General features: G+C 41.1%; 1 long non-coding RNA gene across 1 annotated transcript in view; it reads left to right on the top strand.

The window, feature by feature from the left end:
• LOC116588905 overlaps positions 1-17,726 on the top strand; it is a 122,053-nt gene that overhangs the window by 75,756 nt on the left and 28,571 nt on the right. Inside the window, exon 2 of the long non-coding RNA XR_004285121.1 lies at positions 2,103-2,204. This is a non-coding gene — a long non-coding RNA (uncharacterized LOC116588905). The remainder of the gene's footprint in view (positions 1-2,102; positions 2,205-17,726) is intronic.

The following is a 17,726-nucleotide window of genomic DNA, read 5'->3' as shown; positions in this document are numbered from 1 at the left end:
AAAGAAAAAGGGTGCCTGAGTGGCTCAGTAGGTTAAGCCTCTGCCTTCAGCTCAGGTCATGATCCCAGGGTCCTGCTTAGCAGGGGGCCTGCTTCCTCCTCTCTCTGTCTCTCTGCCTACTTGTGATCTCTCTCTGTCAAATTAAAAAAAAAAAAAAAGGAGGCTAAATGTTCTACTTCTCTTTGAGTTTCTATAGTTGCATGTTTGCATGTCAATAAGACATGTATCAAAAAATTTTAAGAATACTTTAAAAATGGCAGTTTGTTAGGTTCTTTGATATATCATGTAGCCCTTGAATTCACTGGAATTAAATGAATAAACAATGCTATGATTAAGGTAAGTCTTATGGTATTTAAAAACTTGGCTCAAGTTGAAACTTTCAGTATTATAAATTTTACTTTCAGTATTATATATTTCATGTCTTTTAACTGTGTTCGGAACCTATGTCAAAGAGTTGAGAAAACATAGGCTAAAACCTAGTCATCTAAAATCGCAGTGCAACAACTTACGTGGAAATTGGGTGTGCTGATTAAGACTATTTGAGACCTTGGATGCGTGTATTTCTGTTATTAGGAGAAGAATGAAGAACGTGATATCATACCACTCTCAGGCCATGTCAGTCAAGGATCATCTCATATCAGGTCTACCCTGGCCATTTGGAAAATGAGAATTTTCAAGATAGTTTAATATTTTTGAGGATGCAAAAAAACAGAAGATAGGGAGAAGGTCAATAGCCCTAAATGCTAAGCAATATTCCTGCACTTCATTTACATGCCGTCCAACTGACCTTCATAAGGCCAACCTCCCTCTAAAGTCACAGTGGTCTTCATGCTAATTGGTGGGGGGTGGGTGTTTGAATGAGGACAGAAGCCTGTTTGCTGTTCCTCCAGCCATCACTGGAGCTTATTTTTAAAGGTTAATTATAAAACTTTAACTTTTCTTAAGGAATGCCCTTTTGTAAGCAAGTACATATCTACCATGTAAATTTAATAATTAGGCTGAAAATAAAGCAAATCCACTCATGAAGAGCAGTTCAGTCTGATTTACAATGGAGCTGAAGTGTCAGGCTCAATGACAGAATTTCAGAGACTATCCAGTTTAGGAGGCTGTTTGTTGAATCCAAATCCTTTTAGTTTATTTCGTTTTTTGGGTCCTTTTTTGTACTTCAGTACTATCAGCATATGGTTCATGCAACGATTAGATTTTGAGCAATACGGTTGAAAATAAAACTTAAATCCTTTTCCTAATAACTTGTTTTGTATTTGATTAAGAAAATTATGGGTTTATCTCCTATTTTTTCATGAAAGTAGTATCAGGAAGTACTGCATTTGTGTGTGTCTATGTGTGTGTGTGTGTGTGTGTGTGTGTGGGATGACTGAGCTACCTCTTTGACTGAAATTTTAACAGTAGAATCCACTTTGGATACAAGTCATTCTCAAATGTTCTCCATAGTTTCTTGTTCTTTATAACATCATCACAAACATGGAAAAGAAGAAATTCCTGAATCTCCTATCATATAAAAGCTGATTCCATTTTTGTATTTTCTCAGACTTTGTGACATATATATGCAAAGTTGTAAAATAGGAATTACTTAAAAATACAGTTGCTGTAACTTAATTACCTCAGGATAGTTCAAGGTGTTTAATATGAGCACTGTTCCAGTAGGGCTTCTGATGTTTATTCTGATAACATTATTACACTGGGAACACTGTAAACACTATGGGTTTAATTCCAATAAGATATTTGACGAGTTCCCCTGCATTTCCTATAACTTGGAGTTAGACATGGAGATTTGATTAGACTAATATTCAAATTTTAGGCAAGAATATTTCAGAGGTGGTGCTGTGTGCTTGATTTTGTACCACAGTAGGAGGCATGCAAAAACCTCATTGTCCTACTTTTCATGGCGGCAGGATTGATCGGTGGTTTTGATGTTGCAGTCTGGGCCATCCATTATGAAGTCCACCACTATTTGTGTATCATTCCAATCCAGTGTTGAATTGGAATGGCCCCCATTTTACTTAGGCTTTTTTTTTTTTTTAAATCTATGGTTCATAAGTGGGCTAGTTACCTTGATTTCTTCTGTGTATTATCTTTGACAGGTACAGGCAACAGTTTGAAAGAATAGAGAATCCAGAGAGGATGGTACTTTGATGTCAGGCAGCCTGGTTACCATTTCAGAAGGCTCTAATCACCTGTCTGAGGTAGGCACAGAACTCTAATGCCTGAGGGAGATGTGGGCAAGAATATGATTAGAACTAAAGCAGATGCTTGTTCTGAGAAAAGGGAATATAATTTGGAGAGATTTCCAGTGCTTGGGCAGCATTTCAGTCTCCCACTAGTCATTAGGGTCTTGATTCCCAGATCTACTTAGTTTCTGAAGGGAACAATGTAGGAAAGATGCCTCCAGCATGGCTATATCAGCCCTCCTCCTATCCAGAAAAATAAAGGAGCATTTCTTTTCTCTAGACAGCAGTCATTTTGAATGAGTGTTGTTTTCAAGACTTCAGCTCTTCACCATTTATTTCTCACTCTTTGCTTGTTTTGTTTTTTCTTTGCTGGTAGATACTCTTACAAAATATTTCGGATGACTAGAAGACTGAAAATAAAAACAGGAAAAACATTATATTTTGCCCAAATGTGTGAGTTTGTGCATATAAGCACGTACTTGGGGGTATCGGAGCAGTCGATAGTCGAAGTCTCCGAGGGAGGGAGAAGGAGGGTGGCTTTCAGAGATAAGGTCTATGGGATCTGAGGCACATCAAGTCGGCAGGGGTCCTTCCCACTGGTTTCCCCCTTCCTTCACCGTGTTCTTCACCTGGGGCCTCCAGATTGTTTATCGCCCCTTATCTTGTTGCTAAAATCCTGAAACTTTGGGAAATGTGCCTTAAGAATGTTTTAAACCAACTTCTGCTGAAAATTTCGTTCTGAATAGCCAGGCATTTCATTACTGAGGTTAATGGAAGACATAGTTTCCGAGCATGCCTCCTTTGTTCAATCATAACAACAAACATTCATTGAACCTTTTTGTGCCAGGCACTGGCTAATGCTGGGCACACACCAAGGGGAGTAAGAGGTGTTTCCTGCCTTCTAGCAAAGAGACAGATCTAAGTAAATAATTACAACCAATGTGAACATCGGTGTACAAAGAAGGAGAAATTAATCCTCCCTGGAGGAGGTGATGTTTCTATTGGGTTTCACAGATTCTTTTCATTCTCTCTAATCTTACATTTCCACTCTCAGTGGGGCAATTTATTCTGTACCTGTGGTTTGGATCAAGGAGAAGATTTAGGCAGAGCGCGTCTAGAAAGCCTCCGAAAAACAATAGCGCCCTTCCTCAATATTCTTGTGCTGTTTCCTCTCCTACCTCATCTGCAGGGCATGGCCAAAATGACTGTTCTTGTAATCAACAGCAGTTCACATTCTGAATGGTGCCATTATCCCCTTCTTTGCATATAAAAATATTTTTTAAGTGGCTGAATTTTTTTTCCCTCTTTATTCTTTTTCCAGTAGCCTGACGATGATTCAAGCTCATGTGACAAGTAACATGGCTCAAATTAGAGGCCAGGACCCCTTTAAAATTAGAACCTGGTGGGGACAGGCTAACAGGAGGCCCATGATGGCAGTGTGGACAAATGCATTATCTTGTATGTGCTTGTTGCCCGTCTGTGGAAGCTGACACGACACTAAACCCAAGTCCTGGTCTCCCAGCGCAAAGGTTTTTAAGTTGTCATCTCCATCTGTGTGGGACAAACCAAATGAGGGAAAGAAAAGCATATTTCTGGAAGTTTCACCCTTGCTTGTTTATCTACAATAGGAATTCTAATACCTTGTGGTAGTTGGAGCCCTCACTTTATGCTAGAGTCTCTCTTCCTCCTCAGCTTACAAAGGAATGCCCAAATGGAAAACTACTTCATGTTCTTATGTACAGGTGGGTTACAGAAATAAAATGAAAATCAAAGGAGGAACACATTATTGTTCTGCTCACTGTCTCATTTTGAAACTACCTCACTTGTATAGAACATTTAGGAAGCCTGTAAATGTCACATTCTCAGGGAAGATTGTTTTTCTTTCAGTCCTTTAAAAGATTTCTTCCCCTGGCACACACGTTTACTTAGGTCCTCATTCCCATTCTGATAGTTGCTAGAACTAGGAAGTTCTTGAGTCAGCCTGATGATTGACCCACATGACCCCTCCAACAGCAGGAAGTGGATCACTATGTTTTTATAGCACATGAGCTGAGAAGTAGAAAACATTCTGTGTAATGGGCACATGCTGAGGCTGCGATTTCGGAAAAAGTCATTGTTTTGACTTCCTGACCCTCATATCTAAATAATGTGTTTCATCTCTGCTCTTCACACTCTGGGAGGGGTTATATATCCTGTTTCTGTGTGTGGGGAAAGAAGCCCAGAAGCCAGGCAAAACACCTCTTGGTAGACTAATATATAGTTATGTGACCCCAGGGGATACTGAAGTTTCATACCATCCACAGAGAGAAACGGCTTGGATTCTGTGGGACGTTTAACATTCTTTAAAACTCAGGATAATAAAAGGTGTTCGTAAACATTAAATATTTTTATCTTGGCTACATGTCTTAAGATATTTTATTAATCTACTTCTAAGATATAGGCCAGTACCTTTCAAAGTCCAGCCAGGAAAACAGAAACCACATGAGGTATTTTAAACAGAGGGGATTCAATACAAGGAATAGCCTGAGAGAACAAAACAAAATAAAACACAGGATGGTGAGCCAACCCACAAATTAGTCAGCTGGAAGCAGCTACCACCCTTCAGATGGGAGGACAAAAAGGAGAAGGCAGAGACAGCAGAACCAGGGAGCTGGGCTGAAAAGCTGTTGCCTCGGAGGGGGATGTGGGAGGAGCGCCCTGCCTACCTGCACTGAGCAAGCTGACAGGGAGCCATGTAGTCGTACTCAGACTCTGGAGGGGATCGGTCGGCTGCCTCCAGTTCGGAGGGGGATTCTCTTGGCTAGTGCTGGGGAAGCTGGGACTTCTGAGAGGGCACTCCCTGGCTGGCATCCAGGCCCCGAAGAGGGTTCTTCGTGGCTGTCATGGATGCCCAAAGGCAGTGTGTTGTCCATCTGTGCTGGAGAGATGTGACCGCTGTAAGAGGCAGGACACAAATCTCTTCTTCCTTCTAGTCTCCCTACCCGCCTCACATCTAGCTCCTCCTGTCTTTTTTGGACATAATAAATGACTAACAGTTGACTTAGAGAATCCCCTCAGTTCTAAACCCAGTCTTCCCCGCCTGTGTTGTGTAGCAACCGATGGAGGTCAACAGACTCTATCACTCCTACCCAGAACACTAACTCCTTCCTGTGTCCATTGGTTCGGTAGCACGGAGAAACCCAAGCTGCCAGATAGCAATCTTAATTGCCAATTCAAAAGAAAAAATTGTCGCTCTTCCTTTTGAAACCAAGCTCTGTAACAAGTGCTCCTTACACAGATTTGTGGGAACAGGAAAATTCAGTAAGTGAATTATTAGGGATAACAGAGGAACTGGGGTCAATTTTACCTCTTTGTTTCCAGATTCACAGATTCTGACAATGGGCGAATAACACTATGTTTTGGGCATTGGTTTGGAGCATATGTTGCATAATATTCTATTGTATGTATGGACCACATCTTCCTTTTTTTTTTTTTTAAGATTTTATTTATTTATTTGACAGACAGAAATCACAAGTAGGCAGAGAAGCAGGCAGAGAGAGAGGAGCAGAGAGCCCGAAGTGGGGCTCGATTTCAGGACCCTGGGATCATGACCTGAGCCAAAGGCAGAAACTTTAACCCACTGAGCCACCCAGGCGCTTCAGGACCACATCTTCTTTATCCTTTTGTCTGTTGAAGGGCATCTTGGCTCTTTCCATAGTTCGGCTGTTGTGGACATTGCTGCTATGAACATTGGGGTGCATGTGTCCTTTCTTTTCACTACATCTGTATCTTTGGGGTAAATACACAATAGTCCAATTGCTGAATAACCACCATTCACATCAACGTGGATGGAACTGGAGGAGATTATGCTAGGTGAAATAAGTCAAGTAGGGAAAGACAATTATCCTATGGTTTCATTTATATGTGGAACTGTACAAAGTAGCATGGAGGACATTAGGAAAAGGAAGGGAAAAATGAAGGGGGGGAAGAGAGGGGAAAGAAACCGTGAGAGATTATGGACTCTGGGAAACAAACTGAGGGTTTCAGAGGGGAGGGGTGGGAGGATGGGTGAGCCTGGTGATGGGTATTAAGGAGGGCATGGATTTCATGGAGCTTTGGGTGTTATACACAAACAATGAATCATGGAACACTACCTCAAAAACGAATGATGTACTTAGGGTAACTAACATAACATAACAAAATAATTAAAAAAAAAAAAAGAAAAAAGCATATGCTGCATCCTGTAGGATAGTGATTCTACCTCATAGGATGTTCTTCTCAACCATGAATTTTTTTAGGAGACCATGCGACGTTTCTCAAACCCACTACTTCTAGGTATTCGAGGTAAGACAAGTGAGTTCCGTGGGCATGAACTCACTGCTATAACTTTTTCTTTTCTTTCTTTCTTTCTTTTTTTTTTTTTTTTTTTTTTTGCTGTGAAATGAGTTGCTGAGTCTGAAGCAGTTTGTATGGGATACCAGGAAGGTGAATAAGGTAATCCATAAGAACACAGATGGTATGTTCACAGAAGTCTTGCAAGCAGAGATGACAAATCCATAACCAAAACAACTGTCTATTCCAGTGAAGACAATTGCGGCCCCTCCATTATGGAAGGGGTGCAGAATAGCGGGTGGCTGAGTTATCCTCCTTCCCCATCAGATGGTGCCGTAGTAGGAGCTGGCATTGGATCCTGCTACTGGCAGCTTTGGCACTGAGTAGTGGTGGTAACCAGATCACAACTGATGATGGGAAGACCAAGTTGTTGGATCCAAATGCAGCCTCCATTCTGGCTACTGCGTCTTATGTACATGAGCTTATTGGCCAAGTACCTGGGTGTTTGGGGAAATAAACGGACAGACAGGCTCTCTTTTCTACCTGATTATTGAGAGCTTTGTCTGCAACAGTTATCTTTGGGAACATTCACATAATTAAAATTCATACAAATGTCCCCATGCTTGGTGCCGGTTTGAGAGGTCCATCTATATACTGCTTTGCAGACCATCTTCTGATCCTTTCTTTCTAAATCTCTGATGATCCAGCCGAACCATTAGTTATTACCCACAAAACAGTGTAGGTCCGCACATATCTGGGGCCGTCTTTCAGTCCAGTCAAAGTGGACAGCGAGACATATTGCTTAACATTCTGCCTACTGAGAGGACTTTTCTTTTTTGGTTTGGACTTGTGCTTTTTTGTTTGGTTTGGTTTGGACTTGCGCTTTTTTGGTTTGCGTACTCTGTGTGGTTAGCATACTCCTGCTTGTGGCTGTAGAACTCTATTCCTAGTTTACCAGTATATTGAAGAAGAAACATCTGTAAACCAGAACACTTCTCAGTCATTTGTTCACAGGGATATCTCCATAAAAATCTAGCACTGGATGAAAGGAAGATAGATACGCAGCAGAAGAATGTACACAGGAGCCTGAGTCATCAGCACACATGGCTTTATTGTTCCTTTGAGACCTGCCTGAGCGTGATAGCGCACATACCGTTTCTAGCTGAGGATGAAGTGTTGCTATGCATACCTAATTGTGTGGTCTAATGAATCAGATAATACCCAGTCAATTATGGGCAGCTTGTCACAAGGTCAGAGATTCATTCTCTGCAAGGTCCAGGAGAAAGGCAAGGACAGTTTTTCAAAAGGAGAATAGCTCTCTAGAAAAGAGGGCACCACTTTCCTTCAAATCCTCAGGGTATGCACCATGGTCAGCTTTGGGGGGTTTGCCATGGGCTCCATATAGCATCCCTATTTACCATAGAGACATCCAGTGGTACTGGATCTACTGAGACATAAAGCCCATGTAGTAGAAAGATTAGTTTACACTGGATTAGTCGACAGGCTACACGCTGGACTAGTTGAACCTCTCTTTACTTTGTCATCATTCAATTCTGGCCGCATATGGGTTAAACATTGAATTGATTAGAGAAGCACACTGAAAAGATGCTATAGATGCTATATGTTGCCTCCAAATTATGGAGGCCCACCAAATGGTGAAAATTGATTTTGGTTATAGTTGGTGTAAGGTGTAAAAAATTGTTGTTCACTTTGGAGGGAATATCCCAGGATGGTCCAGAATATTGGATTCCTAGAAATCTCATCTAGGTGACTGGGTCCTGAATTCCATGGGTTGTAACTTTTACCCGCAGATGAACATGTATCTTGGGTAACTAATGGATGTGCTACCTTTTGTTCATCAGATTCAAACGTCAAGATCCTCTGTGCAATTGACCGGTTTAATCTCTTGTGGGATTAAGTTCCTTGCAGACTAGATTATGCCAAGAGAATTGATATGGCCCTAAGACAAAAATGATGAAGGTATTTTCTGGTAGTTCATTTGACATTTTAAACAGATATGGGGGAAAAAGCATTTATTAGAATAACAGCTGCCCAAATATAGGACTATCATATAGAAGGTTAGAATTGGGACTAAAAAACATGTCAAGATGGGATTACTGGGTCTTCATTTAAAAAGGACATCATATGACTTTTGTACCTTTCTTTGCTCATTATAAAACACTGTCACATCTTTTAAGAATTATTTGGAAGATACATGAATTAATAATGGAGAACAAACTCTGTAAATGGTGCAAGGTCACGGTTGTTTACTTGAGTTCTTATAGTAGACATGTAAAACAGGCTAAGGTGTATTCTCTGTGGACAGGTAAAGACAGTGAGGTGTTCCGTGTTCAGGTAACTTGCCCGAGTTCTCACAGTTGATCAGTAACAGCTATATTGATTGATATACTGATACAGGTGATATTATTAGGGAGGTGTGCACATGTTTACATAACTGAAATGTTAATTTACATATTTTGGTCTTTTTTTTTTTTCTCTCTCTCTTCTTTTCTCCCTTCGTAATTCCTATCATAAGAGGAATAGAAGAGATTTTTTTAAGACTAGGAAAGAATGGTGGTCTTTAGTTTGTTCTTCATGGAGCAGAGATGCACACCCAGCTTCCTTGAAGCAGCCTGGGCAAGAGCTTGGAGAGGAATGGCTATGTGGTATAGCTAGAGAGGCTGGATATTAGGCTCTGGGCCTTTTCAGCTTTGGCAGAGCTCTGTGCCAAACTTGGCAGGCATCTCAGAGCTGTCTGAACTTGACGGACCGTGAGCGCTTGGACAATGAGCGCATGGGTGGTGATTGGTGTGGGTTGAGGACAAGAGGGCTTCATCCAAGTGATGTGATCTAGGTAAGTTTCCAGCAGCTTTTGTACAGCACAGGGAGGCCCTCAAGATGAGGACTTACACTCAGATGTATTTTGATTTTGGAACAAAATGAAGTATTGTGGCATCTCTCATAAAATCTTGTATGTGGAGTAAAAGTCACACCTCCTACTTGGGTATTTATTTTGGGGCACAGAAGGGAAAAGCAGGGCAGTGGTGATGATGGGACTGTGGTCTTGGGTATTAGAGAGCTTGAGAATTTGCTTTCTCTCACCAAGGGCCTGAAGGGAAAAAAATGGCTTTATGTGCACCTTAGTATCACCGTCAACCCAACAAGTTTTCAGTTTATTACTGGTATGTGCCAGTAGCTGATTCACTTAGCTGTTTGGAAGAGAGTGCTAATGAGGCCAAGGTCAAGGCTCTCATTTTCATACAGTCAAATACACTTAGTGAGAGAGAAGTTCAGCTCCAGTCACCACAGATTAAATCCCTAATGCACACAACTGCCTTACAAATATGTGTGATGGGTAATGGGAGGCCAGGTGAGAAGGTGTGAGTGAGTCAGCAAGAAGCCTTGCCATCTCCAAGGGCAGAAACTCAGCGTTCTATAGATATGCCTGTAATCTGTGTGAGTGCTTCTGAAGGAGAGAGCACGCTGCTGCCATCTGAACTAATTCACAAAAAAGAAATACATCAAACCAAGTGCCTCTAGTTTCTGAATAGAATCTGATATGGAAAAGGCTCTATTATCAATGGGTTTAGTGCCATCTCTTATCGGCACTAAACCTTTTACCCTGAAAATGTGCATATTGTGGTATGATTTATAGAAATGCTATGGATTTTAAGAAGCATGTTTACAATTCTGCAGGTGAGGATTCTAAGTTTACATTGTAAATAAAAATGCTGAAAAGGAAACCATAATTAGAACATGTGCAATGTTCCTAAGGTGTTTTTCTTTTTCTATTATTGTAGTACAATTTATACACAATGCACTGGCCATAAGGGTTCAGTTCAATGAGTTCAGACAATTGTATGTACCCGTGTAATCACCATTCAATATAAGATGTAAAATCTTTCCATCATCCCAGAAAGTCCCCTTCTGCTCTTTCTCAGCCAGTTCCTCCTCCAGCCTCCTGGGCAACCACTGTTCTTTCACCAGAGATTAGTTTTGCCTTTTCTTGACCTTCATAGAGATGCAGTCAATCAGTATGTACTTTTTTACACCAGGCATTTTTTCAGTCGATGTTTTTGGGGTCCATGCACATCCCTACATATATCAGAAGCTTATTCATTTTTATATGGTATGAAGATACTACAATCTGTTTGTCCATCATCCTGCTGGGGGATATTTGGGTTGTTTCTTGTTTCCAACTTTCACAACTAAGGCTGATCTAAACACTTTCCTCAAATTATTAAAATTTATGTTTAAATTCTCATTTTTTAGGCTAAATCTCTCAGAGCAGTAAACTTCTATTGAGGTAGAAGTTCTCCAACAGTAACTCCTATAAACGGTTGCCTGGTTCTCACTTTGCTTTGATTTTCTGCAATTGTTATTAACATTGAGGGGTTTTGGAAAAGTTAAATTGTCAGAAGTGACTGATAAGGGATAGGTACTGTATTGAGCAGGACCAAATGAAGGCACAGGTTCCCTGCAGCCAGGTATGCATCAGCTTCCTGGGCCATGCCCAGTTACACCCGAATGAATATGTTTTGCATTGTACTTTCCAAAGCCTTCCCTGTTTGCCAGCATGAGTTCGTTTGGTACTTTGTTATTTGTTTGCTTATTCTAAAAGAATCCACCAAGCCCCTATTATATGTTTGTTGGGCTTGTCCTGGGCTCTGTCCACTGTGGTGAGGGTTAACTTTGTGTCAGAACCAGGGCAAGGCTTGGTGTGTCTGGCCAATAGAAGAAAACTAAATGCATACTTTGGAGAATTGACGGGAATACAAATAAACTATTGAGGTAGAAGTATAGAGAGAGTTTTGTGAAAACATCAAGAGTTATAAATATATGTTCCTGTTTTTACCCAGAGCCCACTTGATCATATTCTAACGAGGTCTCTTTTGTTTGACTGTAATTTCCCCCCCATTTCAGGGGCAGAACAGAGGCTGTTTCCTATTGGTCCTGATATCTCAGTGCATGGCCTGGCTCTCAGAAGGGAGTGACTAGCTCTGTCACTAACTGTGTTTGAAGAAAAAAAAAAAAAAAAAAGGAAAAGGAAAAGGGACATCTTAGTGGGACCTTGAAGAGAATACTGGGGTGGTGGCGAATGGTGTGGGGATGGTATTCCAAATAAGAGACAGTTTGATCAGTGGAGGTCCTTTGGGTACTAATTGTTTTCTCCCTTGAAAATGTTCCCATTTAATATCTCTGAATCACCATCATGATTTTGAATCCCTTTTAGCAATCCGGTCTTTAATTAACTTTTTAAAAATCCTTAGTACATACACATCTACATAACAAAATGACGGTGAGCCAAGATTTTTTTTTTTTTTTTTACAAAAGAGTATGTTCTTGTCATTTCTTTAAACAATTATTCTGTTGAATGCCTTACATGCAAAAGAATATGACAAAAACAAAATAGTTGCCTAACATTTCCACAAAGACTTTTATCCTGAATAGAATGAATAAAGGGGATTGTTATTATTATGACTTTTAGCCATCCCAGGTAGAAGAATGATCCATTTTTCAAATAATTTAAAAAATTAAAGTTTCTTCTTCATAATTGATAATCAAATCCAGCCCATGTAATTTATTGTAGAAGAATATACATCTCATTGGTTTAAAGAGACTATTATTAACAAAGAAATTGGATTCTCTTTATTTCACATTTATCATTGAAGTGGAAACTGTACATAACGATTCAAGAAGAGTATTTTAGCATTACTTTTTTCCCCTTTATGCATACAGACTTTGAGTAAATTGCATAGGAAACTTCTCTGATTGAATGTTGGAGGTCATCTTTTGGTAAGCATGGCACACAATGAGCCTAGACATTATGAATTGTATGATGTGAATTACAGGAGCTTTGAAGATAGGAATAATTCTCCTCGGCAGTGCGTTGAACAAAGAAGCAGAGTGGAAATGTCATCATTTATGTTTTATTTTGGACAGGATCATCTCTTCAATTCCTTCATTTCCTACTTTGCTTTAGCAGATTTTGACATAAAAGAAATCTCATATTCTTTGTAGATATAATGCGGAAGTCTAATATTTTAGAATTCAGAATAAAACTTTCTTTCCTTGCCTTTAAGATCTTAAAGCATTTAAGAAGCATTAATTAAGTTTTGCAAAGCATCTGTAAGATGATTTGGTCAGGGGCACCTGGGTGGCTCAGTGGGTTAAAAGCCTCTGCCTTCGGCTCAGGTCATGATCCCAGGGACCTGGGATCGAGCCCCGCATCGGGCTCTCTGCTCCGCAGGGAGCCTGCTTCCTCCCCTCTCTCTCTGCCTGCCTCTCTGCCTGCTTGTGATCTCTGTCTGTCAAATAAATAAATAAAATCTTTAAAAAAAAAAAAAAAGATGATTTGGTCAATTCAAGCCATAAAGTCTGTACTCAACTTTCAATGACTGTATGTCCCAGTGGAGAAAAGCACAGATAATACAAACCACAGATCATACCCAACCCACTTCTACTCAGTGAATAATGGCAAAGATACTTTTAAAAATGCGGCTAATCCAAAATCACTTACATTTGATTTTAGAATGCATTATATAACTTTTTTTATAAAACCACATGAAAATATACTATCATAATTGTGCTTTACTTAAACAAAATCTACAATGAATTCATTTTCCTCGTATATATGCTGATTACTGGAAGAAAGAAATACCTGTGTGTCAGAAGTGGTCTGGAGATGTGTATTTTTGCCTGTCTGAGATCTGCAAAGTGAAATCACCTACATGAGGTTGCATTTCATATTAGAGATGAGAGAGCTCTCCTCCTGGATAAACTTCACTAGCATAAGCCCTACTCACTTGACAGGCAAAAATGAGGCTCACTGTAGCAACAAATCACTTGCTAGGGTTAGTTAATGTTATTATTTACAGTAAAGGAGCTGCCTCGGGGAAGGGAGAGAAGGAGAGGGAGAGTAACTTAAATTTTCTGCAGTTGAAGAGTGTTTAAGCAAATTATGGCCCATCAGGCTCCTATCATTCAACTACCATTAAAACATTGTAACTAGATGGCAACAGCGTCCACTGAAATGCCTCTTCTTCTAGGCTTGTGTCCTTCTCTATTTCCCATATCTGAGTTGGGTGCCCCTCATGGATTCTGCCTTTAAGACTGATTATACTTGTGGTATTTATACGCTCCATTGTATTATCTTGGAAAGATTTTGTGCTCTTTTGAAATCTGAGACCGTGGCAACCTTGTTTATCATTTCATTTTGAGATCCTACCCAAGTGGCTGACCTATGCTTATCATTCACTAAACTCTAATTTCAGTTAAATAGAATTTTATTAATACAAAAAAGAAAAATCAAGGAAAAAATGTATTCACAGCTACAAACAGAGTCACGTATTCTCATGCTCTCTCCCTTTCTATACCCACCCCCTTCCATATTGAGCCCTCACTCTTTCCCAGCTGGTTTCTTTGCTTGTTATCCAAGAGCCAGAGTGGATGACTTAGAGTGGCAAGATGCTGGGCTGTCACAGATAATGTACAAAGTGTACACGGCATCTAGAAGTGGGAGCTTTGACAGAGAAGCAGCTTTTTGATATAACTTAAAAAATAAACCACTGAAATTTCAGCTTTCAGAAAAGAATCCATAAATGTGCTCAACAGATAGTCTTACCCCACAGCTGAGCCTCACCCCAATCCTAAGCAAACCAAACTCCTCAGTGACCTGTAGACAGTGACACAGGTGACAAGGTTAGTGGTGGAGCCAGGGACCAGGTTTCCTGGTGTTTACAATAGTGTCTTCTGAGTATCCTCCTGTTTAGGTCAGCTCGGGCTGCCATCACGAAATACCATAGACTGGGTGGCTTATACAAGGGGCATTTCTTCTCACAGTTCTCACAGTTCTGGAGGCTGGGAAGTCCAAGATTAGGGTGCTGGCAGAGTCAGTGTCTGGTGAGGGCCCACTTCCTGGTTGCAGACAGATACAGTTTCATTGTGTCCTCACACATTGGGGAGGAGTTCCTGGGGGAGGGACAGAGAGGCAATGCTCTGGGCTGGTGTCTTCTTCTAAGAGCACCAACCCCATTATGGGGGCTCCACTTTCAAGATCATCTAAACCTAATTACTTCCCAAGGTGCATCTCCAAATACCCATCACTCTGGGTAGGGGGGCCGGTTAGGGCTTCCACATATGAACTTGGGAGAGACACAAATATTCAGTCCATGGTGCCCATGCCATCTTATAGGAAGAGTAGAAAGGAGGGACCTATGAGGCACCAGCCCTGGGCTGCCTCAGGATTCTCCTTTCCATGAACAGATCTGTTCTGTTACCACAAATTTAGGACTAGTTTTGCTTTTAAAATTTTTTCTTTTGAAAAAGAATGCAATTTTTCTATACATTGGGGCCATTGCTAAGAGCCCAAGTGTCAGAATCTTATACTGAGTTCTGATGAGGTCCTCCTGGTCTGATGGAGCTGAGTGGGGTGTCACAGTGAAGGGCAGCATCTGGAGGAGGTGGTCCACCCCAAGTTCTAGGAGGAGGTCTGGTTCTAGAGCAAGAATTCCTCAGAAGTGGACAGAACCCAGGAATAGAGAGGCACTTGGACGGTGGGCAATATCGAAATGTCTGGGAAGGCGGGCAGTTGACATCTGTTTTCCCTTTGGCAAACACTATGCATTTTTGTCTTGTTTTATCATTGTTCCCTTATCCTCAGGCTTAGCACATTGTTTGGTACATAATAACCAGGCATGTATATATTTCTTGACTGTATAAGTGAATTAATTTGAGCTCATTGCATTCATTCTCAGAGGGGCTGGGCTAGCCTGTAGAGTAGGCACACAGTGCTTCGTTGATGACAAAGGCAAACATCACAGTTATTAAACGAAGATGGGTTGGGGCCAGAAAAGTAAGTCTTCAATGCCGAGACTCAGAATCCAGGGCCAACGTTCTTTGTGTCTCCTGCCTAGGGTAATGTGAGGTCCTGGGGCTTTGGATTAGGACTGAGCCTATGTCCCCACAGGTGTTCTCAGCAGCGTGGAGTGGTCTTGGGGTTATGTTGTCTGAAGCAATGCATGGCTGACACATTGTGTTTTGAACATATTTGATTTAATTCATCTTTTTTAGGCTCTGAAGGTGATTGTAGATCTCTCACAGAGTTGAGCACATGCAAAATTGTTTTTCTTCCCTTCTCTACCTAGATTCTTTGATCCAGCTTGAATTATGATATCTGTCATCAAGGAAACACTGGTGATGGTCTGAGAACATACCACTACCTCCTTCATCTCTACCTCTCCAAACAACCTCAGTGTATGTTTGGACTGCCACATACACACACACAAACACACACACTCACTGATGGAAACCTACAGGTTTGCACACAGACCCCAGAGCACATTGGGACAACAATCTCAGGGTTTTCCCCTCTTCTTTGAACGAGACTTCCTAAAAGAGTGGTTTCTGTTCCTATTGTAGAAAGTTGGGGAAGAAAGGCCTCATAGGATCTCCGTGCAATTCCCCTGTCCAGAGAGGACTTGTGGACATTAGTCATATCAGCCCTGGCAGCCAGCAACACTGTCCTGTGGACCCTCATGCTTGGCTGGCACTTGACTATGGCGCTTCCCCCTCTCATTCACAGGAAGGCCGGCACCGTCTCCCAGTCAAGTCCTTTCTCCAATAAACGACACTGCCCAGGGCTCAACCTTGTGAGATAAAACTGTGGTGGGGCTAATAATAGAAACCACAAATCCTGCCTGCCAATCCTGCATTCTAACCTCTAATCCACTTGTATCAAGGACAAATGTTTTCAGGAAAATAAAATGACGCTGTGGAGAACACGCCTGACGGGACTGCTCCTATTGTCAGATCTTCCCCACAAAAGCCTAGAAATAGGGGCTGTATTTCCCCTTCCAGACCTTTGTTACCATATATCTAGTTTCAAGCCTCCTTTAATTGCTCATGAAGCCTGAGTTACAAAAGCTGTGAAAAAAAAAAAAAGAAAAAACCCAGGCAGGAGGGGGAAAGAGACCCAAAACACCATCACTGTTGCAAGTTACTTAATGATGGGAATGTGTCTTCCGTGTCTCAGTATAATGCAAATAGCCTGATGGAAAGTTAAGCATTAGATGAATAGGACGCTCACGTTTGTCTGATGGAAATTTGGCTAAGTGGGCCAATTCCTTAATTCAGTGACTGGATTTGAGGGTCCAAGGCAGCCTGCTCAGTGGAGAGTATCCTCAGAAAACCTGCATGGGAGTTCCAGCTTGCCCTGTGTATCTAGTTCAAAGGGACAAACCATTTCATGTTCCAGGCCTTAGAGCTCTCATTCTAAGACAGCAGGAGTGTAGCAGCCCTGTTTGCCCTGCACGGGAGTGTTTTGAGGCTCAGGGAGAGAGAATGTATAGGAAACGCTGTATCAACTGTAAATCCATCTGTAACTAAGGGGAGTTATTATCACTGGACACAAATCCATTTATTGCTCCTGATTGGCTGTACACATAATTCAAATTCCCCAGAAAATAGCTCAGCCTTCATTTCCAGCTGTGTGGTATGCAGCTTCTAAACATTTCTCCTGAAACATTGCCTCTGAAAACCTTTAGTGTGGAGGGTCTGCACAGATCTTTGGCCCTTGGTGAACTGTTCCATCCCCAGGCCGCTGCCGGGCAGCAATTCCTGATTCGACGTGCGTTTTAACCAGCCTTCCTGCATCTTGGCCACTAAAATGTTTTCACAGAGATGCACACCAGAGTGGAGTCAGACACGAACTTTGGTGAGATGAGTTCTGGGAGGAATCTGGTTTAACAAATGATATATGTAAACAGGACTCAGGAAGCTGTGGCTACAGACTTCTCTTATGAAGCTTTAACTCGCTGGGTTTTGAAACGCCATGTTTGCTTTACCATGTGCTGAATGTTAGTGAAACAGCAATGTACATGGAGAGTTCTCAGCTGGTAATGTGATAACATCCAAAATATTATTCTTGTTCAGTATCATTCTAGAATTCTCATGGCATTAATGAAACTAAGGAGAAACAATCTCATGCTTTTTGGGGAGGGTGAGTGTGTTCTCAGCCTGGGTTTTGGGGGAGTTCAGCCTACTCTAACTGCATGACAATAGATTTATTATTGAAGAAATAAAGAAAGAAGTCAGACAAAATCAGCAAATGAAATAGTCATTTACTCTTCTTTTTTTCTTCAGGAAATCTGTTTTGTAGTTTTTTGTGTATCTTTCCAATATTTTTAAGGAAATATAAATAAATACCAATGCATACTCATATTTTCC

The sequence above is a fragment of the Mustela erminea genome, chromosome 1, assembly GCF_009829155.1.
Source record: "Mustela erminea isolate mMusErm1 chromosome 1, mMusErm1.Pri, whole genome shotgun sequence".
NCBI classification, from domain to species: domain Eukaryota; kingdom Metazoa; phylum Chordata; class Mammalia; order Carnivora; family Mustelidae; genus Mustela; species Mustela erminea.
Note: the sequence above shows the minus strand (reverse complement) of the source record. Positions and strands in the feature narration are given on the sequence as shown.